Source organism: Rhipicephalus sanguineus, chromosome 10 (assembly GCF_013339695.2).
Source record: "Rhipicephalus sanguineus isolate Rsan-2018 chromosome 10, BIME_Rsan_1.4, whole genome shotgun sequence".
Classification (NCBI taxonomy): Eukaryota; Metazoa; Arthropoda; class Arachnida; order Ixodida; family Ixodidae; genus Rhipicephalus; species Rhipicephalus sanguineus.
The window spans coordinates 103,677,881-103,703,487 of record NC_051185.1 but is presented as its reverse complement, the minus strand read 5'-3'; positions in this window follow the sequence as shown (position 1 = coordinate 103,703,487).

The following is a 25,607-nucleotide window of genomic DNA, read 5'->3' as shown; positions in this document are numbered from 1 at the left end:
GCGAGATGGCGCGACGTGCGCGCGGGGCGCGCTTTACAGGTCGTCGCCGCACTCGTTGCGATGCGTGCGCGTTTCCTGCCATGCTGATGCTCTTCGCCCCACAGGGCGCGCTTATCTAGAGGAATGGGGGGGGGTGGGGGTGTTGTATGTCTTATGCTTTCCCCGCGATGTCTGCGCTGAAGTTACAGAGCGTACGAAGGTCACTCCGCTCGCTGCAGCAGCCGCGCTTGCAAAAGGAGTGCGCTGTTGAAACATAAATAACAACGGTGACAGTTGTTATTCGCGCTATTCCTGTGTTTACCTGTGCGTTCTTTTTGTGCGTCCTGATTTATGTTAGAACAGCGCGCTTCAAGTATCGAGATGTGACGAATGACAGTTCGCGCTCATCCTCTGTGTGTTTTTTTCGTGCGTCCTTTGCGCTTGAGCGACGCGCTGGCAATTTCGAGCTGCTTTCCGTTATTCGCCTTACATCCCAATTTGTTGCTATAGCATCATTGCTTCGCCGTTCTGCCGAGACTGACATATTTTCAGAAATTTGGAAGTTGTAGTTCTCGACTGAAAACCAGTGACTCGAACATGTGTCTGTATAGAAAAATCGCTTACATGAAATGCACCAAAACTGCTTGCCGTCACGGAAATAAGCAAATTCGCTTAGATAGCGCACCTAAGCCAATCCTCTCTAGGTGTTTGTACGCGGCGGCCCCTTAAGGACCGCTTCCACTTTTCCTGTAAATAACATCTGTAAATAAATATTTTTCAGTCAATCAGTCAGTGGGAAAGCAGCGGCTGTGGACGGAGCTTACATTTATCGAATGTAGGCATGCTTTGTTTGAAGGTGCTACAATCAAGGGTGCGTGGGCCTTTGATGTTTGGCGCACCCTTGCAGTAAGAGACACGTCAATGTGCCAAATGAACATGGGCATGTTTGCTCAATTTGTAGTTGTGCTCACGATGTATTTGACCTGAGGACGCCGGTGCCAGGCAGAAGCATGCCGAAAACCACAGCGCGCAGCCTTCCCGGCCTTACATAGAATCTACCAAATCGTCTTTGGACCTAGATGACGAGCTCGAAGCTTCTGTTTCTGCTGCCTTTTTTAAGGTGCCGGCACAGTCGGTGTTTCGTGTTGCGTGCTAAAAGACTGAAAATGCCAGCAGTACATTATGTAGTAACGATAAAGAGAACAAGTTACAACCCCCCCCCCCCGCAAGCATACTTACACTTTACAGCGAAAGCTGTTATGAGATCATTTCAACGGCCGTTTTTGGCGCCGTAGTTTTCCGCCGCCGCCGCCACCGGTGTCCGTAACCACTATCGCACGAAATGAGAAAAAAAAGGAAATAAGAAAAATTTCCAGAATGGAACGAGGTTCAAACCTGAGCCCTCTGCGTGGGAGCCCAGTGTTGTACCTCGGGGTCATGCCGGTGCTTGAAACTGCGTTGCAAAAAGACCCTATACAGGCTTCATGTCGGGAAGGAACCACATTAACATACGTAATGTGAGGAACACGATTCGCTGTGTGAAAATATACGTTGACAACTACAGCTACCATACGGTTTAATCATGATCATGGGCGTCAGTCGTCGCGATGGAGACATGCCAGTAGGCGTCAACATGGGTGCATCCACGTCAAACGGTGCTATAGCTGCCAAACACGACTAGACATTGTAAAGCCCTCATATATCGCTACACAATAAGCACTACTTCTGTGAAGACACGTTTCACTTTCGTGTTATAGAAATTCCTATGACGGAGGGATCAGCTATGTTTTTTTCTCTTTTTGTCTTACAAAGCTGTTGATTACACCAAGAGGAGGACTTCACTCGCATTGAGAATGACAATGTCGGTCTGACGTTGATGAATAAATGTACAATAAAGCATATTATAACAAACTCAGCCGCAACGAGAATTTCATTGTTATAACCGGGAATTTTTATAGACGGCCTGCATAAAAAGATAGCGTACCTTGCACTGGAACCTGTGGGAATCGAGCGCGCCCTTCCCTTTGGCGCCTCGTTCCCCAGCTAGCGCGCGTGCTGGAACCGCGCGGCTCGAGCGCCGGGAACCGTCGTTAATCGGCAGACCATGGCGGCAGCGTCAGGCCTCTTTGTCTGGTGCGAGCCATGCGTCAGCTTCCCGGCGCACGGGCACGCGTCCGGGCATGCCTGGACATGCTCACGCCACCAAGCTAGCTTACGTCACTGCGCAACGCCTGTCCTCATTGGCCGCCAGTGACAACCCCCTTCCCATTGAGCTCGCTCCTGTCTGGCGCGGGCTTGCCCGGGAGAGATGCACTCAGGCTAGCACGAGAGGTTGACGCGCTGCTCTGGCAGGCGGCTTCTTGTCCGTGCGCTCGACTGCTGCCCTTTGTGTGGTAGTCGTAGCGCCGCTGGCAAGCGTACTCGGTCGGTCTTGCAGAGTTCCCTTTACGGCCTGCAAGCCCGTGACTGTCGTGCTGTGCTGCATCTTGGGTTAATAAACCCGTGTTGTTTGTTGACATCCTGCTTCGAGTGCCTTTTCTGCGCCGTGCCGGAGTCGACGAACCCGGCCGTAGCGTCTTTGTTCGCTGCGGCAGTGGAGAACGTCGCGTCCCTTCACGGTCGCCTCGTAGGGTAAGCTTTGTGCTAAACCTATCTCCACATAACTGGCGCCCAACTTGGTTTCGGCATGGCATCAGAGCAGTCCCCCTCGAGGCGCTCGTTCCTGCACGATCCCGTGGCGACGGACTTGATCTCGTTCGATGCGGACGACGCCGGCAGCACGAGGTAAGCTCGCCTTAGCGGCCCTCGGCTTTCGGCCACCGGGAGAGATCCCGTCTTTGGGGCCTCCTTTGGTGATGACCGCTCGAATGTGGACTACAGTCCTAGCCTAGCCAGTTTCGGGTTTTCTCAGCTGGTCGAGACACACGCGGAGCACGTGCTTTCGGGCCCCTCCAATGCGTCGTCTCCGCTCGCTGGCCTTCCTTTGTTAGCAGCGCAGCTGAGTGACCAAACCGCCGCACCGGAGCGTCCCTACTTAGGCCACATGGTGCTGGCATTCACACGCTCGCTGCCCCATCGTTGTCACGAGCGTGAAGGGTTGACAGTGTTGTCCGCGAGCCAGCTCGCATAGGCGACACCGTTGCCGCGTTTTCTGACGATCATTTTCCTCATGCGCGCCTTGGCGACGCTTGCGGCAAATGTGAGCCACCGTGCTCCGTTGTCAATTCGTTTGCCCGTCGCATGAGGCATCATGCATCCGTTGGTGCGGAAACCCTACTCTTCTCCGTGCCGTTTATTGGCCCCTTTGGGTCTGGCGTGCATGGCGGAAAACAGGCGCGCGACCCTCGAACGGCGGCGCCTGCCTCGGAGCCGCTGCACACACTTGCGGCACGGCTCCAGGAAGAACGTTGCCTTCCATCTCGCGAGCAGAACCGCTGTTTCGTGCGGCGCTTCGCGGTTGGTTGTGCGCTGGGAGAATCGCGCGCGCCGACAGCGCTTTGTGCATCTCCCTGGTCTTTCGCTACACGTGATTCTCGATCGCGTCTTTCTCGCGCGCACGGGTATCGTGAATGACTTCCCATGCGGTGGCTACAGGGTCGTCCCTATTGGCGCCCTACAACCATTTGCAACCCTCGTAGTGGCTACCGCTGCCTTTCAGTACGGGACGCCACTCGAGATTTCGCTCGCCGGAAGCTTGACTGCTGTCAACGGAGTGCCATTGGTGGAGGAAACGGACCCCATGGCGCTCGTCTGGCTTAAGCGCTTGCGCGAGCCCTCGGGCCGCTTCGCGCGCTGGGCGCTGACTTTGCAGCGATACAACTTCGTTGTGCGCTACCGGGAAGGGAGTTTAATCGTCGTGGCTCACGCCTTGTCGCGTGCCCCCGTTTCGGTGTGACACTTGTGTCCGCCTCTCCCGAGAGCAATCGCACCGAGTAGACTCCGGGGCCTCTGGCTCCAATGGGTCGAAAGGAGCGAACCCCGACGGCGAATTGACTTTTGAGTCGATCGCCTCGGGTGAGCACGTCACTTCAGCCGGTATCCTGTTAAGCAGAGAAGAGATACCAAAGGCACAGCAGTGCGATCCGTTTTGGGCTCCAAGAGCCGTGCTCCCAAGGAGCGGGCGCGTATTGACAGTCTGGTATTGCTGTCGGCGCCGTGTGTCGTCTACGCAGTCTGGTATTGCTGCGGGCACGTTGGATTTGCACCTGCTTGTCGCTGGCGGAGTTCTCCTGCGCTCCACATCCCACCGGAGAAAGCTCCCCAGGAGTCTTTTAAGGTGGGGGTACCCCGCAGTCTAAGGAAGGCCACCCTCGGCTATTTCCACGACTCGCGGTTGGCCGGACATGCGAGTGGCCGTAAGACTTTCTAAAAGTTGTGCCGCTCTGCCACCTGGCCAGGCATAAACGTGACGCTTTTCACTCCTCGTGTGGCAATGCGTGAAGTCTCGTGCGGGCAAGCCCCCGGGGCTCATGCAGCCGACCCTCAAACCCTTTCGTTGCCCGCAGCAGCGACTTGGGAGAGGGGGAGGCGGTCGCACAACCGCAGGAAAACCGTGAGAAGGCTGGCTCCAAGCCGCGCCAGCGGTACAACCTGCGGAAACACAACTAAACAACCTTTCTCCCACTGACAGGTAGCTGGACTTTATTCCATACCATGACAGTGAATGGAGAATAACCGCTAAGGTGCGGCGGAACACTTCTGGAAGTCGTAGAAGGCCCTCTTGGCCGGAGATACCCTCTGACGTGTTGTCCAAGCCGTAACCTGGCAAGCGCCCCCTTTGTTGGGCAGCACTGTCAGGCAGGCACCCCTTTTTGGCAAGCCGGCTATGCCGGGGGCATTTCTGTCCACTCCTGCATCGCCCCGTCGTCTCCCTGCGCCTACCGTGCCACCAGCCTGTTCCAGACCTGATGGCCTGCTGTTGCCTGGTCATTCCTGGTGTGGCCTGGTTCCTGCCTTCTGGCCTGCAGCCACCACCTCCACCCAGCCTTACCCACCTGGCAGCTTCGGCAGCCGCCCTCGGCGGCTGGTCCGCCCACTCAAGCTCTGGCTCAGGCCCGAGCGTGGTCGCTCCGGCTTCCGTTCCTGGCTGCCCGCTGTCCCGGCCTGCCGTTCCCGTGAGGCCCCCGTCCCAGCGACTTTCGGCGGTTGGCTGCCGTACGCAACTGGCAGCCACGCCTCGCACGTTCCCGGCTGCCAACCTCTCCAGACCGGTGAACTTCAAGCGGGCTGGCTGCCCGCCCTTGTGCAGTCTTGCCCCCGTTCCTCCTGGGCTGCGGACTTTCTCTCGGCAGTGGGCTCTCCCCGGTGGTGGCACTTGTGGTGGAACTTTCGGTGGAACTTTTGTGTGGCCATGGCTGACCTATGGACTTGTACCTTTGGGAAGACGTCACCCCCCTGTTAGACTTTGCCCCGTTGGCCAGCCCCCTTGCGGCTGAGCTGACCTTGCCACTTGGCCTCGGACAGCCTCTTTCACAGGCTGGCCTCGGTCTTTAGGAGGGGGGAATGTGGGAATCGAGCGCGCCCTTCCCTTTGGCGCCTCGTTCCCCAGCTAGCGCGCGTGCTGGCCCCGCGCGGCTCGAGCGCCGGGAACCGCCGTTAATCGGCAGACCACGGCGGCAGCGTCAGGCCTCTTTGTCTGGTGCGAGCCATGCGTCAGCTTCCCGGCGCGCGGGCACGCGTCCGGGCATGCCTGGACATGCTCACATGCTCACGCCACCAAGCTAGCTTACGTCACTGCGCAACGCCTGTCCTCATTGGCTGCCAGTGACAACCCCCTTCCCCATTGAGCTCGCTCCTGTCTGGCGCGGGCTTGCCCGGGAGGATACACTCAGGCTAGCACGAGAGGTTGACGCGCTGCTCTGGCAGGCGGCTTCTCGTCTGTGCGCTCGACTGCTGCCCTTTGTGTGGTAGTCGTAGCGCCGCTGGCAAGCGTACTCGATCGGTCTTGCAGAGTTCCCTTTACGGCCTGCAGGCCGTGACTGTCGTACTGTGCTGCATCTTGGGTTAATAAACCCGTGTTGTTTGTTGACGTCCTGCTCCGAGTGCCTTTTCTGCGCCGTGCCGGAGTCGACGAACCCGGCCGTAGCGTCTTTGTTCGCTGCGGCAGTGGAGAACGTCGCGTCCTTTCACGGTCGCCTCGTAGGGTAAGCGTCTCGTAAACCTATCTCCACAAACCACATTACTAAAGCGACAGCGTCGCTGATAGTGACCTAGGTATTCTGCGCTGTTGCGGCTTTGTTAGGTATTGCCAATTTTCTTTTTCTTTCTTCCTCTGTATCTCTTTTCTTTCTTCTCTCTGCCTTTGTGTATGTCTTTCTTGTCTCTGTGTATTTCTATTTCTTTCTCTGCCTTCCTTTGATTCTATCTCTTTCTCTCATTCATTCTCTTTCGGCCTTTCGTTCTCTCTATTTCGCTCTTTCTCTTTTTATGCTATGATTTACTCTCTCCTTCTCCTTTCCCTCCACTTCATAATCACATGTGTCCTCCTCCTTCTCACTTCCCTTTCCCACACCTTTGCTGTACGATACTATGCAATGGAATCCCTATTGCAAAAACCAGCGCCGTTCCAGTACCCCCAGCGTCATACCAGTACGTACTGCCCACTGTGAAAGAGCCCACTGCGTATACCCACTGCGAAAGAGCTGGGTCGTACTGGTAGGGGCACTGGCTTTGCCGCTGTGACGCTGGCACTCACTGGGAAGCGCTGGACACGCTGGAATTTTCACTGGCGTGCGCTGGCACATACTGGAGCCTGTACTGTTTCTGCCAGTGCCGCGCGCTGCCTTGAGTATTGTGCGCGGCGAAATGCTTCGGTACCGATAGATGCTATCCTAACAGGTCCCAAGCATGTGTCACAAATTCTAGCTTGGCAGAGAAAGACGATGAGATGCGCACTATTTTCATGTGTATACGTACGTGACATGCGAAATCACGGTCACTTTTAATGTTTCCCGGTCGAATGTGAAGAAAAATATGTTAATAACCCAAAGCAGCGAACACTGATCATTTTCCTTTCCAGCACGCTTTTTTTTATTCATGCAGTGCCGGTAACGCCGTTAATTCTTGCGAAGCACGTACAGCAATGAATAAACTTTTTGTCCATGCCCCGCATATATATCAGTTTTGCATCCGTGATGTGTTGCGGTAATGAGTCCATATATTGTAATGTTTATAGGTCTGAACATGCAGAGCAAATCGTTACATTGCCGTGCAGTTGGCAAGAAGCAAATCAGCTCTGGCTTCGCGACCCCTCCCAACGGAGGCCAGAAAAACAGCCGTCGTTCGATATCGCCACACCGGAAAGCCGTCTCGGGCAATTCTTGCACTTCCATTTACTTCAGTTATACGTTAGGTAACAGATAAAAAGGTTCCGAGGCCGAAATGCGGAAGCTTCAACCATCGCAACTCATCTCCGCTGAGATCGGTCCTACCCAGTGCGACTCCCAGCGAGCGTTAGGCCTAGCGTACCGGCCGAGTCCGCCTACATGCCACCGGCGCATCTTGGTTTAAATACACGCAATTCCAACGTGTAAGGATTACTGTAAAGTACAGTATGGACATCCGTTAACCTAAATTAGCCATTTTTCCTTGTGCACGGTGTCTGCACAAGGAGCGATGGCCATCGATGCGACGCGCTTTCAGCAACGGACTCAGGCTCACCGAAAGCAGCTGGCCGCACTCGCCGGTACTTCTCTGACTCATACGTCAGAACACATGCCTGTCAACTGGTACGCGTTCGTGAACTAACACACCGGCATATTTTTTCAACGAATTGTATTTGTTTTTTCTGAGCGGTTTTATAGTTGTAGGTATCGATAGAACTGCAAATCTGTATACAGGCGCACGCCCGCCCCGCGGTAATATCGTCGCTCGCGCGAGAAAACTACTCGATATGAATTCATCTGCGCGCGTGTTTATCGAACAAGTCATCCTAAAGCTTCTGTACACGTTGATCATTAGCAAGGGCGAGAAACGGCTATCAAAAATCGGCAGTAACAGCCGTCAAACTGTACCCTGCTACTCGGGCCATTTGATATTTTTCGGAGTTAAGACGATCATTCTTAAAGAAACTTAGCGCTCTTCCCATTTTGGGCATTTCATTCGTTGCCGGCAACCCTTTGTTTGTGTCTAATAGAGAAGCAGGCTTGATTTGGAAAGGAAGACTGCGTCCTCCTTGAGTATGCGACAGCAAAATAGGAAACGAAACACTGTGTTACTCTATTGACTAGCCCTTTTACAGCGAAGTCTAGGAGTTTCATCGTGGCGCAGTGGTAGAGTACTCGGTTGGTGATCGAGAGGTGGCGAGTTCGAATCTCCATGGTGGTGCTTTTTTTTTCATACTGCTTTTCTCTTTTTTATTGCACTAATGCTTTCTATATCGCTTTCTTTGCTAGTATATTTATGTATGGCAGGTAGGCACCGCCGTTTTAACGCTGTAGAGCCGTTTTCCGCTTGACTACCCAGCGCCTCCCAGTAAAACGCCGCTCCAGCGGCCCAGTATCCAGCGGAACGCTGGGCCCATAATCAGGCATAGCACTGGACGCTGGTACCCAGTGGCGCTGGGTTTTGCAATAGGGATGCTATGCTGTGCTACCGTGCCTGGATAGCCGAGTGGTTAAGACGCTCGCAATTGGATCGTGGGAAGGCGGGCTTCGAATCTCCTCTCGCGAAGAACTTTAAAAAAAAGCCAATGGAATTTCTCTTTCTCTCATTCTTTCTCTCTGCGCTCGTTGTCTCGTGCTCATAGTTATTGCATCCCGCGCCGGAGAAAGCAGCGCACGCGTTATGGGAGCGATGCACAAGTTGAAGAGGTAGACGACGATGTAGGAGAGGGCGAAGAGAACGCGTGCCGTCTCGTGATGATAGTTTTCTGTTCTGCGGAGGCGCGTGACGTCACACAAGCTGCGGCCTTGCGCACATGTTTTGAGAATGACTTCATCACTCGGCGAGGTTTTTCCAGTTTATGTATCACACCTTACGCCCGGCTTAAACAGCTTCGCTGGTAGGAGAGAGAGAGAGAGAAAAAAGCGTTTATTGCCGAAACAGAGTCCTGAGTGATGTCCGGTATTACCCTAAAGTGGGAGGGCTCCGAAGGCCAGGAACGCTCCGGCTTCGGCTGCCCTCTTGGCCTTGGCGACGGGTTGCCGCTGGTCTTCCATGTCTTCGAGGGCGACCTTGTCCTTCCAGATTTCTGTTAGGTGGTCGTCGTTGGTTTGTCTTGCTTCAATCACATTCGGCTCCTGTTGCATATTACGGCTTGCATGACACTGGCATCCAATGAGTCAGTGTGCCAGAGTGTCCGGCGCATTGGAGAGCGGGCATATGTAGCTATGCTTCGTTGGGTAGAGGCGGTGTACTAATGTTCTATCTGCGTATGTGTTGCTTCGAAGACATCTGAATATGACGCTTTCTTCTTTAGTCAGTTTTAGGTGTGGTGGAGGGTACACCCGTCTTTCCAATCGGTATGTAGTGTAGTACCGACGAATAGCTGTTTAGTACAGTCTCCATCTCTACAGCCACGAGTTCTTCAGCCACGTCTCTTCAGCTCTCTGGATTCTCGCTCGCAACTGCAGGCGAGTAACCGCAGACGTCCAAACGCAGATGTCATCTGCGTATGTTCACAGACAAGCAGTGCTTGGCAGGTGTGTATAGAGAGCAATCAGCGTAAGACTGAATACCACAGGGCTCAGCGTAATTAAGTATACCATCGTATGGGACTGATTCTGTAACTTTTGCTAAGACGTTGGAAGCTCTCCGAAATAATTAATTGCTGTTTCTAACTAGTATTCATTACTCTAGCGTCACCGCCTTGAAGAAGATGCTCTCTCAGGACATCCCTTAATATCCGCCGCAGCCTAGCTATGTAGGTGTTCATTATTATATCAAGCTTATCGTAATTATTACGCCGTCAACCGCAGTGTTCTCTAGAAACCATCGTTCTCCGTATCACATTGACATATCCATAACAGAAACATACTCGAAATTTCTTCGAACAAAAGTATTTCAGTCGTTTTGTAACCAAGTGCTGCCGGTACAAAGTGCCTAAGGGACAAATTGCTTTAGGGCGTGGTGTCGACAGATGACGGAGACTTTACGAGTGCGCTTGGACGACATATTTTTCATAGCGCGTACAGTGTATTCAAATTTCCAGAAAATACGTTCTTAGTGTTATTGTTTTTCGTGTGTTTGCTTTTGATGTCCACAGATTGCAACCATTATTTGCATTTTTCCCCATTTAAGGTCCCCCCCCCCCTGCAACGCAGCAAGGTCTTCGGCATATAGTACCATAATAGGCATGTAAATAAATAAATAAATAAATAAATAGTTAAAAAATATGCTGAGAAGTTATATCGGCGTTCGAGCCATCAGTTTGGCAAAATCATTTATCAGGAATTTCGGGGTGATCATCACTGCAATGCCAAAACATCTTCAAATGCAAGAGCATTTCGTCAGCTTTCAAGGTGGGTTTCGGATAAGGGATGTGTCTTCGTGGTGATGCACACGCACGCACGCATGCGCGCAAACACGAGTTAACACCCCATAAACACTAACAAAGATGTTGCAAATGTTGAGCAATGGGTGTATTCCCGATGCTCCAGCCATTACTCCGTTTGCGCATGATTCATCAGAAGGAAAAAAAAATGCCGGCAGAATATTTCACACTCTGTAACACATCAAGGACAAAGTCTCCTTTACACTTAGGCATGTATTTAATAATACAATCGCGGACAAGCCCTCTTTCAAAACACAACGAGCCGTGGTGTGAGAAACACACATTAAATTATCTTGGTTCTCTCAATCTATCGCATATTGTCAAGTGCTGTTGTTTCCTTTGTTTTATTTAGAGCGAGCTTGCTCTATCGGATGAACGGCAGGTTGTTGTTGTATGTATCTCTATTGATGCGAGTGCCGAAGTGGCATGTGCGGCTATGGGTTTATAAATTTTATTTCACCGTATAAGAACTGCAGCTAGGTAGGTTAGCGACGCGTTTGCGTGTGCAGTCGTATTCGTGGTCGCTGACTCTTGCGAATACAGTGAAACTTCAGTTTAACGAACTTCAAGGGACCCCAGGAAAAAGTTTTAAAGTGAAAGTTCGCTGAACTGAAATAGCTATGTTGCAACTTGTTATGAGGAGCTAAACATCCGTTGTTGAAATGAAACGTGAACCATTTTATTTGCAATCCTGCTTATTCCTGGTGCTTCCTCTACAAGGGTTACTTCTTCCTCCTCCCCTTTTTCTTACTGCAGTAGGACGCTCGCGGCAATATCCTCTGTAGACAGAGTGGCGCATGTCTGAACGTAGACAAATACGTAGCTAGCCAATCCAATTCAAAGATGAAGGAGTCCGACTGCTCGTCACGCGGTACAAAGCAATAATATGGTACTAGAGTGTACTAGAACAGGGGAGTGCTCGGAACGAGCTTCGGAAAGTGAAGCCCAAACAAGGTGAAACCGCTTGCAGCGCTGCGATCGGTAGTCTGCAATGTGTGGTCGTTTAAGAGTTGCGCCGAAGTGGTGCCGGGGTAAGATTCTCGCTTCCTACTCAAAAGGCCCGGGTTCGAATCGCAGCTGTAGGTTGTGGTTTTAATCTTAGAGTGACCTGCTGCATTGGTTTTCCTTTGTTTCTTAAAGGGACTGTCTACCGTCCTTCATCGCTTTTCTGTTTTGTACCGCAATAGAAAGCGTACCGTCTGAAGGGTCCAACCCTGCAGCGATTTCTCTGGAAAAGAAGTTGCAATTTTTAAAACAGAAGTTTTCGATGTGCGTTCGGTCTTCTTCCATTGGCGTGGAACATGCTCACATTGGTTGGTGGACGCGATGACCATTGTAGTGCCGGTAAAAATTAAAAACGAAAGCACATGTGATTTCTATAGAATTACTTTCTTTTCGCTGAACACGAATGTAATGAATTTAACAGTCCTTTTCAGCGCGCTGGCGGTTAAATGAAGCCTTATTGTACGAGAACAGCACACTTGTTTTGCTGTAATCGCAGTCTATGCGTTTATTTTATCACTGCTGCCGCAATCCAAGCCAAGTTGACTCATCAAAAAGATACGATATATGCACTCCTTTACAGAGTAGCACATGTGAGACATCCTAATAACAATACAGCGGCACAGTATGACCAGCGCGGAGAGAGAAACAACATTTATTGAAAAAAAAATGTGGTTCATTGCGGGTGGGGCCCTTCTTCCAAGGCTCCACTGGCTATAGCGACTCGGCGGGCCTGACTTAGGGTTGCCAGTTGACTTCCCAGAGTCCGTTCAGCGAGTCGCGCCTCCCACGACCACGTGTGTATTGGGTGCGTATGTCCTGTGTCGACTGTAGCCGACACAGGACATACGCACCCAATACACACGTGGTCAGCCGCATGGCATAGCGCATGAGCTGAAGTAGACGAAATCGAAGATGGCGCCGCAAGCAGCGCCACCGCGCGCATTTTTGGATGCGTGAGAAAAAAAAAGCAAAAAATTACTCTCTGTCGCAACCGAAAGCTGCCTTAGGTGCGTAAAATACAATTTCAAGGTATACATGTTTGTTTTTAGGCAAAATGAGTCTACCTGCGAGGATTTCTTGTCCTACCAGTAGATTGACCACATCGCTGTTGCTTGACACTAGCGGTCATTCTTCCACGATTTTCAACATCAAATTAAAAATATAATTCATTTTTTATGGGGCAAAAGCACGCTCGTTGCGGCCGATGTGACCAACGCTCTTCTCATTTTTACCACAATCAGAAAAAGCGGTAGACAGTCCCTTTAAAACTAGCTTCAGTTGCTACGTGTTGGTTCAAAAAGTAACGTAAAATGGGAAGTAAAATAGAAGAAATTTGAGTGAGCGCAGTTATTTGCAGCGCCACCGCCCGGGATTGAACAAAGACGTAAAGTCCGAGATTTTCACGAATACCAGACTCGAAAGAAGATTTCACATTTTACGTTCCTTTTTGTAGCAATACGTAGTAACAGAAGCTAATTTTAAGAAGCGGAAAACCAACACAGCTATACATGGGGACACTAAGAATAACAACCCACCATCTACAGCTGCGATTCGAACCCGGGCCTTTTGAGTGGGAAGCGGGCATTCTTCCCCTGCACCACTTTGGCGGAGCCACGCGCAACTCTTAAACGACGACACATTGCAGATTATCGATCGCAGCGCCGCAGGTTGATTGACCCTGTGTGGGCTTCACTTTCTGTACATTGGTACTGCGGCCGTTCCGTGCACCCCATGTCCTAGTACACTCTAATAGTACGAAGCGCAGTTATCAACGTAAAATAATGGTCACCGCGGTGGGCGCTGGACCCAGGGCGCCAACGGAACTTATCGCGAAGGCTTCTTCAGCTGAAATTCTTCGTGCTCCCCCCCCCCCTTCTTCTTCCTGAAGTAGGACGCTCGCAGCAATCTATTCTGTTCTGTGTAAAGCTTTGCTGCAGGAAGTGCGGTTCTACTTGTGGTTAATATGACGTGGGAGGCATTGGACGGTGTCACAAAATATGTTCGTAGAACTTAAATGTGCTCTGCGCTTTAAGCTGAAATGCGTTAGCATCGGGTCCAATGTCGCTTGCGCGGGGGACATAAAATAAGTCACAGTTTCGCGTGAAGGGCGAAGCAATGAATGCAATAGCAAGAAACTGGAATGTACCTGGAAGAACGACAAGCAGCTAGAGGCAGATAGTGCGCTAAATGTAACAGTTGTTACTTCATCTAACCCCTACTTTGGCTCTTCTAGCTAGCAGATCCCTCCTTTCGCAAACGCGGCCGCTGCAGCGAGCAAAGTGACCTTCCTGTAGTCTATAGTTTCAACGCAAAGTTTGCGGTGATAACACAGACGTACAAAACTGCCCCTTAACAGATAATCGTGCGAGCGTGGTCGACCATGCCGTGTATGTCAAAGTACAAGTCGAAGGCGCACATCCCAACTCCGGCGAAACGCTGGACAGTTTTAGAATTGGGGACCCAAGAAATTTGAAAGCCGCCAGGGCGCATGCGCAGAACGCAAGACACTCTCGGACTCTTGCGCTCGCGTTGTCCCAAGGACCTGCAGCGCCTTCCTTAGGACGGCAAGCAAAACCGCAGAGCGTACGACCTCAAGAGAATAAAATAAAGGCGCTTGGCAGTGGCACGTGAAGCCACGGCTACGCTCCCTGCGGGCGTCGATTCTGGTCACTAAGTTAAAAAAAAGTTCATTTGGCTCTAGTGGGTACATATTCCTGAGGCTAAAATTACAGCGCAAACGCACTTCTCTGTCCTTCTACTTCTTCTTTACTTCTTTGTCCTTGCACCCATCTGAATATGATTTCATGCCTTCGTGTAATTAATGCGCAATCATCCTTGTAACACGTTTCGGTTTAGAGCTGTTGTTGTGTGCGTATGTGCGGTGAGTCTGCCTTGGGCTTGTATGTGCATTGGCGTATGAAAAAAAAAACGCCAGGCCTGCGCGGAAAGCGCAGCACAGTCACAGCGAAAGCTTGAAGAGCAGCATTTCTAGAGCTCGTTGTAAGTTCTCTTGGTGCTACTAATAGACGTAAACTAGCAAGGTACCCATTACGTCATAAATCACATTATTTGTGAAGTTGGGAAGCACCTACAACACCATTATTCATGATTCTGCGCAGACACGAGGTACCAGCTACACATCTGTAAGCCATTATGTGCACTTTTTTGACGTGACAACTGATGAAGATGAAGAATTGTGGCTCAGCCCTTTGTAAAGGGTTGGAAGCTTTCAACGGCTCACCAGTTACATAATTCGCATTGTGTGATTGCCGGTCGCTATTTCGCTCTCCCAAAATGCAATATGCCATACGTTAACTTGAGAAAGAGAGAGAGAGGGGGGGAAGAAATTATTGAGACCCTGATGAAATGAATCATGCGCTTATGGGCTTCCTTGGTACCAATATAAGTGCACTTGCGAGGAACCCACTACGCTGTACATCATTGTAATTTTTGAGAAGTAGGGAAGCAGGCACTATGCCATTTTTCGTCATTCTACGGAGAGCCGTGGTACCTGCTAAATGCATGTAAGGCATTATGCGCACTTTGTTGATGCTGTGCCTGATGACGATGAACAATTATGGCGGAGACCTTTGTAATGGGTTGGAAGCATTCAACAACCTACTCGTTGCACAATTCGCATTGTGTGACGCCTGGTTACAGAATTCGCGTTGTGCGACGCTTGGTGCTTATTTTACTCTTCTACCACGCTATATTGAATATGCTAATGTGGTTCCTTCCCGACATGAAGCCTGTATAGGGTCTTTTTGCAAAACAGTTTCAAGGACCGGCATGGCTCAGAGGTTGAACACTGGGCTCACACGCGAGGGCCCAGGTTCGAACCTCGTTCCATCCTGGAATTTTTTCTTATTTCGTTTTTTTTCTTTCTTATTTCGAGCGATAGTGGTTACGGACACCGGCGGCGGCGGCGGCGGACAACTACGGCACCAAAAGCGGCCGCTAAAATGATCTCATAACAGCTTTCGCTGTAATAAAGCAGTAGTTAGTCAACGTTTGTGTCGCACGTTTTTTTTCTTCATTGGTGTCTTGTGCATTTGCGCTATAATTTTAGCCTCAGCATTCTAGTCGCTGTGTAACATATATACTGTGATTCTGGTTCAGCCGTCCCGTTTCCTCCCTGCTGTGGCATAAGACTGCACGAGCAAAAGCGTTGCCACTAGCTCGCGCGACCACGAGCTACGGGACGCTCTTCTTTTAGATGTGAAGCATCTTATAGCGGAGTTCAATCCGGTGGTGGTGGTGTGCGGTGTGCCCACCCTTACTGCGCATGCGCAACCCCTCTCCACACGCCTCCTCTCCCTCCCCAATTCCCATTTACCCTTCCCTTTCCCCTCACCCTATCAACTTCCCCTCTACCCCTCCCCCTCTCCACTTTCCCTCTCCCATTTGCTTCTCTCCCCTCACCTCTCCACTCCACCCCTGAAACGCGGGCTCTACATGCCGAAACGCTGCTTCGCATCGCCTCATGGTCCCCTTCAGTGGGAGATGGTGTGATTTTTCCCTGGCCGACTGGCCACTAGAGGTGTGGCGCTACAACCACAAAAGCAAAAACTAGCATGGGCCGCCAGTGATACGACGCAAAATCAGTGCGGGTAACGATGGAGCATGGGCCGCGTCTGCCATAATATTAATTTCGGCGCGTGTGGCGCCCCGTGCGTTTCACCTAACTTCGCGTGCTTATGTATTTTGCCGTTAGTATCCTGCAGAACGAATGAGGCATGGCGTAATTTTCCATGCAGGAAGCTGCGTAGAGAGGCGTCGCAGCTTCGAAACTCCATTCGAGCGCTTCGGAATTCCTTTCTTCTGAATTATTTTTATTTGTGGCTTTAATTTATATATGCATACATACACATATCCGGGGGAATGACGGCGACGGCAATAATCAGCTGAGGGTGTCCAATAATTGCTATCGCATTAAAAAAGTTCGTAAAACTGAATAGTTCTTTTAACGGACATGCGTTGAAGTGGTATTTTACACTATAGAGGGTTTCACTGTTTACTAACACAGGCCCTGGACCGCTTCCGGTTTCCTGCGCTGGCGTAGGCTAGCAGAATTGGCGGCCAACAAAAGCCTTGGCGAGTAGCCCGTAGAGTTCCAACACTTTCCTCCCTGTGTCTAGCAAAATATTTGAATTAAATATTCTTCTAAGCTACACACAACACTTAAAGAGCAAGTCTTTAACTATAAGCGCCTTTCTTACTCTGGAAAAAGAATATTCCCTTACTCTGACAAATCTTAAAAAAACACTTTACGCTTCGGTGTTGCGGAATAATAAATGAGGTGACCGGAAGTTTCTTAGGGTACACCACGTGCTCCTGCTATCGCAATCTTGAAACCGTCTATATTACTCTGATACCCTCTCAAGACGCATTTCTATAAAAATTAAATAAAAGGGAACTACTTTCTCGTAGGATCACTTCATAATTCTGTTCCCAGATCTTCCTTCATCAGAGGTTAGCGGAGTACTTGAGTAAAACTCGCAAGATTCGTTTGAGTGATTACTGCGGGTGCGTTAGATCAGATAAAGAAGATTACGTACATACATCGGCTCCAGCAGCACTGCACATCTTGTTGGCTCAGTTTTAATACCATGCAATTATATACAGCTTCCAATGGGGCAGTACCCATAATTCTCTCAATTCTTTGCAACACAGGCGTCCCCGAAATAATTATGTACAGGTGTATATGTCACTCCTATGGCAGGGTGCTCTGAATCAACCACTTGTCGTGATAAACAGGTCGTGCTTCCATCCAACAGCGATAGCCTTGGAGACACCCGCATACAGTTCTTCCCATATGGCAAGCTACAACGTAAGCTAAATCTTTTAGCTCCTTTCTTGTACCACACATTCTAGACACTGGTGTCTAATTACGCTCGTTCTGTCCTATAGCAAAAGCAGTTCCATAGTCGAGCACATATTTTTCTATGCGAAAGCCCCAGTTATATTTGGGGCACATGCAGATAAATAAATAAATAAATAAATAAATAAATAAATAAATAAATAAATAAATAAATAAATAATAAATAAATAAATAAATAAATAAAATGTATTGAAAGTACCGGATCTATAGGGCGTTATACTAGTCCCAGCACCCCCGCGGGTCCGGTTGGCATTGTGTTATCCACAAAACTGGCCAATCCTCGCCTTCGTGATTAGTGGCACGAATACAGAGTAACAATCTTGGTTGTCTTCCAAGCATATGCGGTCGAGCACTTAGTTGCGGGATTTAGGAATATTCATAAATAGTCTTCTAAAAAGAGAAATCGATGGTGCTGGTTCAAGTTGATTGTTATATTTGATGCATATGATATGGTAGTATTATAGGGACACTAAAGAGAAAAAATTAAGGTAGCTTCGCACTAGTGGCGCCAAGCCAGAAGGAAGTGCGGAGCTGGGCAGCCTTGTTTGTTTCTCTTCGGTTTTCTCTTTCTTTCCTCCTCTCCTTCTTTCATTTTCTCTTTTCCGCTTTTCTTCTGCCATTCTTGCCCTCTTCATTTCTCTTTATTCTATTTTTCTGCCTATTGTTTTCCCTTTCTTTCTCTCTTTTTCTATTTCTCGCTTGCTTCCACTTATTTTCTTTTTTTGATACGTGGTTTTGCCTGCGTTACGCCAAGCGACGACAGCATACGACAGCCCGGGCTCCTAGAGTGATCTGCACTTTATGTCATCATCATGGCGCTCGAAGAACAAGAGGAAGAAGACTTCTTCTTGGCGCGAGCATGCGCTCAATTTGCTAGAGATGGCTATGCGATACGTGGTTTTGCCTGCGTTTTGCCAAGCGACAAGAGCATACGACACCATACGACAGCCCGGTCCCCTAAAGTGCTCCGCACCTAAAGCGATTTTTTCTCCTTTTAGCAAATGCTCTTTCACGCTACCGAAATGATCACACTTGCCGCAAGAAGACGCTTTGTAAGCGGGAAAGCGATCAAAAAGAAAGATGCAAGATGCGACGCCACCTTGAAGTTCTCGCACCAATCGCCATGACGTGGATTTTGACGGTATCTGATAGGGCTACGTAGTTCTTAATAGGCAAAAATGTAGTACATTTCCTCTGAGGGAGTCAGAGATTTAACATACCGAGTTTCAGAAAAATTCGTTGGGCAATGCGGCCGAAATACGAGAAAACACTTTGAAATTTGTGACGTCGCCATGACAAGTTTTGGCAAAATATGGCGCTCACCTGGACAAACGTTCTAACCAACGAGCTCCCGCGCGAGGTGACACTGACTTCGAGACACCCCAATTCAGACCTTACACCTCCTTCATTCAGAAAGAGACTTCGCGCCATATCTTGGCGTCAGATTAAACGTCAGGTTGGCGGCGTTCTCAAATTTAGGATTGTAAAAAGCTTGTATTACGCCGCGCTTTTCGCATGAGCTTAGGTTTTCCTTTTTCTTTGCACGACCAATCTCTTACTGGCAGTCACGTGATCGCGTTCGCACATGTATGTGTGCTGCGAATGGCATACCCGTCTTTAATAGGACGGCTAGTCTTTGTGCAAATCGTAATCAAGCAACCGCGTTTGTGCGTTGTATTGTGACGTAACAGATCGAGCTAGCAACGTGTTCAGTTGCTCTTTGGACTCGCCATGTGTCAGGCGCCTGTCGTACGTTGAAAAGGAGAGCAGTGGCAGTATGAGGAACATCGGTGCGCCCACAAGCAAGAGTGTGCGCGTCGCCGTAGAGCCAGAAACACCGATGACGGTCGGGCAAGTGAAGCCAAACGAACGCGCCACGCCCCGCCTTCGGAGCGCTTGCCCAGCTTCGCTGGTCTTCCTTATTCAATTTTTAGGGGCGAAGCTCCTTAAGGCGGCACCCGTTCGTCCCTCGTAGTCGTCGTGGTCGTAGTAGTGAGTAAGAAGTCTTACGCTTTGACCTCCAAGGTGGTGCCGGTGGGAGATTTCTCCTGTGCGTTGTTGAACAATAAAAAATTCGCAGCGTGCGCGTTAACTAGAAGACGAATTCTTCTGTCTCTCATTCCCCATTAGCAGCCATTGGCATGTTCCAGTAGGAAACGTTAGTAGAAGTAGAAGTGTAAGTGTTAGCTAAAAGCCGACTTCTGTCTCTCATTGCCACTAGCAGCCATTGTTTACCTCCAAGGTAGTGCCTGGTGAGATTTCTCCTGTGCGTGATTAAACAGTAAAAATTTTGTTCAAAACGCCGTTGATTGATGAAATAAACCAACGAAAGACGCCAGATGTTTTGTAAAAGCAGAACGAAAGAACGCCAGATGTTTTTCTTAAAGTGTAGTAGTAGTAGTTATATGTAGCCACCTCGCCCGTGGACCGGCAACGGCGCGAGGACCCTGCCGTACGAGAGTTAAATCACACTAAAAGACATACTTTGCGGGCGATACACTCTAGTGAGCTTTCAACTTTTCGTCTTAATGTACATGATAAAGAAATTATTTCTACGAAAAACGCAAGGCACACCTTGAGCAATATGTTTGGTTTTGGGACGCTAAATGGAACCATGAGGCGATGCGAAGCCGGAGCACTTGCACGATCGCGTTCCGTTGGCTTTCGTTGGGCATACTACCGACCTCGCGTCGTGGAACGCGCGTCCTGTCTTCCCTCTAGCCTTGCCTTTAATACGCACAGGGCGAGCGGGGAATGCGGTCGCTCTTGGCGCTCTTTCGCTCGGGAGCGGACTTCTTCCTTGCATTTCACCGATCACAAGTGACAATGAAGGGACCACGTAAACCAACAGTACAATAAAAGTTTGATGTTTAATATATACACGATGTTTCACACTCTTTATATTATGTACTGGGCGCATTTCACGGAAGAGTTTCACGGTTTACAGATGATTCCCTCCGTAGCTTCGCCCCACTCATCATCATTCACCCCGTGGATATGCTGTGATTTTTTCTCTCAATTTTGTAAGCCTGCCTGAATACTTTTCTGGCTCTTTGCGAAGCATATCAAGCCTACTACATTTTAATGCGATAGCCTTACAGAGCTCGTCTTGCAAAAATTGCGGTGTCGGCGTCGTTGGTGGTGAGCGAAAAATCATCATCTGGCCCGTGACCTAAAAATCGAGAAAGAAGCAAATATTATAAATAAAAATCTTAGGTTCGAGTGAGGGGCAAGCAGGTGTTCTGCCACAGAACGAAGCTATTGTTTGAAACTCCTTCAGAAAAAACTCCTATATGAATGTCATGTAGTAGAAGCAGTCTCGCTAACGCATGTAATATTGCGTGGCAGAAGCGTAGAATTGCGCCCGTCGTCATGTGAATTGCGCAACGAGTGGGTGTTTTAAACGCCCACCCATTAGACAGCGCACATACATATTTCATCATCATCAGCTACAAAAAATCATCAACAAAGTGAGTAGTTGCGTATGTCCGCGTGTTGCCTTATGAACGCATAGTGAGCGCATCGCTGATTCGCAGAAGGAAGAATTGCGGCGTAGTGGGCACTTAACAACTCTACCTCCGGTAAGAATTCTAGGATAGACTGAAACGGCCAATGTTACGCGCACACCACAGTACGGTTGACGTATGCACCGAGAACCAAAGCTAGGCTAGGCATTGAGAGGGTGACACGCACGGGGCCCGATTGCGCTATCGCGTTCTACCAGCGCCTTCTCTACCTTTCTGTGTCTGGGCGAAGAGGAGGAGCGCAATGGGAACCGGCCGTCGGCGTTAGTGCGGCTTTGAGCCGCTAGGCACCGCCACCGTAGTAGACCCGGACTCGCGTCGTCGCTCGTGGAAACGAATGTCACGGCTGCATTCGAAGCTGCTGTATGGTTCAGTTTTCGGCCGTATTCGCGCTGTTTAGAGTACAATGAAAACTTATAAACGGGAATCATCATGCACTTGTTGTAGGCAACCAGCCCATTTCTAAGGCTGCATGTGCCGCGCGCTTCATGCAACACTGCCAGATGTGTGTGAACAGACGGTGTTGTTCGAGTCTAAAGTCGTAGTGCCGACTTTAATGCGAAATGCGGCCCGTTTAAGTTTCTTGAGCTCGTATTTTACTTGTCGACGGATTGTTGTAGCTTCAGTATCTGGCTCCTCAGCTATCTTTCTTTGCTCCTCCATTTGGTCTTTTCGGTAATGAGCAAAGTAGAGGCCGAATGGCTGTCAGCCTGGACGCTTTTGTCGCATGAGGCAGCCTGCTCAGCCTTGTGCGCGCATTCATTGTGACACTGTACATGAATGTCAGTTTTTCGCCGGTAGCAAATATCGTGTCCATGGGCTCCGATTCCTCGGCTTCGGGACCTAATGTCAGCGCTACACTACACATGACAGCAATCGCCAGGCTGAGTTGGCAGTGATACATGTATTCGTGCACTATTCGCTCGCAGCACAATCACGTCTCGTGATACTTGCCATGATTGGTTCAGTTGTTACCCAGGGCTGCAAACGTGAAGGGTAGTCGGGAAAGACTTACGCTACTGCATCCTTCTTAAAGGACCCCTGACACCGAATTTGGAAACGCGAGATACTTGTGTTGTTTCATAGTCCTGCATGCGGGGGCACTTCTGACCTATTGTGAGTGACGAGCGTTTCCTTTAAGATATTTTAATTTGGTTTTAAACTAAGCCTGAGTGCTCATGTGAACTTTGAACTCCTATCAACATGACCACTAGTATGACGTAGACGTAGGCCCCTTGTGACGTTGCAGAGGTAAAGCAAGTATTGTCGACGTCACAGACAGAAATACGCGCGGTGCACTGTGGTTATAGTGAACTAGAACCAACTTCCTAGTGGCGCGAATGGGAGGGTTCAGGCGTTCCTCTTGGCGAAGAAAGATCCAGGTGGCGCCAGTGCAACTTTTTCTAGTCGCACCACCCCTTCTGCTGTAGGCGCTTGCGCGCGTTTGGTGTGTGCATTTCTCCACGTTCCGCGTCGTTGTAGCGGTGCCGTGCATTATAGACAGTTTCAGTTGAGCGCCCACTACATATATGTGGACGCAGCCTGTCATTGGGAATGGCTGGCAGGCTGCGTCCACAGAGCTGCTGCGGATGCCCTAATAAAACTGTGTAACGCGTTTAACAGAGAACGTGTATGCCGTTCGCTTCGACTAACTTCCAATGAATATCGTACTCGGCTGTTTCAGGAGGTTGAAACAACTTACACACGTAATTGTACCCGCGATTGAGAATAATTTCATTCAAATTTTAAGCAACTTGCACGCGGCGAGTGCGTGAGATCTAACAGTGGACCATACGCTGGGGATGATAATTTTCGTCCTTATTATTTGCAGGTCAACACATTAGAAGAAAGACAAATTAAAGCGCTTTCGGGTGAGGACGTACAACTGCGGTGTCTAAGCGGCGTCTGTAGTGAACTGGAATCGTTATAAGTTATTACAGCGAAAGCTGTTATGAGATCATTTCACCGGCTGTTTTTGGCGCCGTAGTTGTCCGCCGCCGCCGCCGCCGCCGGTGTCCATAACCAGTATCGCTCGAAATAAGAGAAAAAACGCCAGGCCTGCGCTGAAACCGCAGCACAGTCACAGCGAAAGCTGGAAGAGCGGCGTTTCTAAAGCCCGTTGTAAGCTCTCTTGGGGCTACAATACAAGTACACTAGAAAGGTACCCACTACGCCATAAATCATAATTTTTGTGAAGTTGGGAAGCACCTACTAAGCCATTACTCGTCATTCTGCGGAGAAGCGAGGCACCAGCTACACGTCTGTAAGGCATTATCTGCACTTTGTTGACGCGATGACTGATGACGATGTAGAATTATGGCTCAGCCCTTTGTAATGGGTTGTAATTTTGGGTTGTAATTGTAATTTTACTGAGACCCCGAGGAAATGGATCATGCGCTTATGGGCCTCCTTGCCAACCAATACAAGTGCACTTGCGAGGAACCCACTACGCTTTAAATCATTGTAATTTTACTGAGACCCCGAGGAAATGGATCACGCCCTTATGGGCTTCCTTGGCAACCAATACAAGTGCACTTGCGAGGAACCCACTACGCTATAAATGGTTGTACTTTTACTGACACTGGAATGATGGGTAGTACACAAATTTGTCTAAACTTCGTTCTTTCGGCTCCGTTTTGCTCCGCGTCGGCTGCATCCGCTTTGTCGCAAAACTAAATTCAGCAAAAGTCAGCAGTTCCACTTCACCACTTTAACTTTTTTAGGCTAACCAGATCAAACCTGGTCACGTAGTTCACAGCGGTCTATTCTTTTATCCGAAACGAACGCCAAAACACAGCAATAAACAAAGCCGCAAGTACGTTTGAAGCCGCAAGCACGAAGACTAGGCAAATTTGTGTACTACCCATCATTCCCATGGTAGCTGAACGATCGCAGCGCCAGAGTCCCCTCTAGTTAATTTTAGGAAACTCTATGCTCAGCACTAGACGCTTGTAAAAAATAATAATAACTGCCAGGTGGCAACAAAAAGAGCAACACATAGTGAGTCCACTATAGGCGAACGCATCGCAGCGCTAGAAAAAAGTGCAGCCGCGATCCTTGCGTCGAGGAGACGCGTTCGGTTGCAGCCGCTGCATTGCCAGGCTCCTCCGTTCAAAACATTCGCAACCTCAGCGTCTGCCACTTGCGAACCGTCGTCGGACACGTTAGACGATGAGTAGGGCCACGAATCTGCGTCTGACAGCGATGACATTGTCTACCACGTGCTCGACGAGCAGACGAACTTCTCCAAATGGCAGCTCAACAAGCGCGTGGTTGACGTCACCCAATACTGAGCGTACGTCATCGCGCGTGCCTCGAGGCGCGACCACCGCGGCGCGGCGTTAGTTTCTTATCCTCTTTCGGCGCCCGTTTTGAACCTACACTAAAAATGACCATAATTAACGCTGCTAGGATTAATTAGACATAACGTAGGAGCATTTGCGGTGTCATTCCGTGATTTCAAGACATAGACCTACTTATTACAACATAAATGTCACAAACAAAAAATCGGCTGTCAGGGGCCCTTTAAGCCACCACTTCCTATATTCTATGAAATCATCGAGTCGTAAATGACGGCTACATATTTTAGTGCAGTTTGAAGATGCATTAGGAGACTAATTATCCCGTCTAATTACTACAAGCCACCTGTGCCGAACACGAGCGGCCGCTCGAATTTCATGCAACGACAGCCGAGCAGTGCATTAAGCCGAAAGCCTTAGTTGCCTCATCAAACGCGAAAATTGACCGTCGACGGTGTCAACACGAGTGATGCAAGAAATCATCCTTACGTTATGACGTCATCATATGACCTCACAGATAATAAAGTTTTGTGACGTCATCGTGACCTCACATAACGGGACGTCGTCTTATATCTTCGCGGATATGTCATATTCGCCATATATCTTCGCCGATCACGGAGGCAGTGCATACCCAGCTCAGGTACAGAAAACATGCAGCGCTTCCGATGTTTGAGGCTGTAAGAAAATCACGTTAGATGCAGAAATATATCGGAGAGAGGATAGATTGTCTGAGAACAAAAAGAGGATGGTTTTCGCCTTTCAGACGCCTTTGGCGAATTCATAACAGATGCAGTGAACTTTTTTAAAGGCGAATGCATTTCTTAGACGGGCTATGTAAGGCATCCGGCATTGTCCGCACGCCTATCCGCTCTCACTCCCTCTCCCATAGCAACAGCTGCGGGCGCGCGCGCTTATCCTCGCCCCTAGCAACCAGAGCAGGTGGTGCGGGAGGAGTAGCGGAGAGTGAGTGGAGAGGAGGAGCGCGCTCTGGCAGCGCCCTCTAGAATATTTTCAGGCCTGCTCACTACTCCGGGCATCGCCTCTGACGTCAGTCATTTTTGACCCTCGTCTCCTGTTGAGTAGACGTGCGCATGCATGCTCACGCCATTCGAGAGAGCAGGATTGCTAAGCCTGACGAAGCCTGCCGTGGTATACTGGTGTTTCTTTTGGCGTCTGCTTGAAGACCGTGGTCTGCGTTTGTGAAGTGCTGCGTGGTGATGTGATGTGCTTCGTCCACGGAATGTTGTACACCTGCAAGCTCTCCCAATGGAGCAGTGCTGTGGGCCCAAATGTCGCCGATATTGGCGATGTACCGAAGGTTCCAGTGGTTTCATTCTCCCAAGGCGACCAAAAAGAGAAATGAGAGCGTGCCGTTCATCGGGATGACATCGATATGCATTCTCTCCGTGATTCAAAGGTATGTGTAG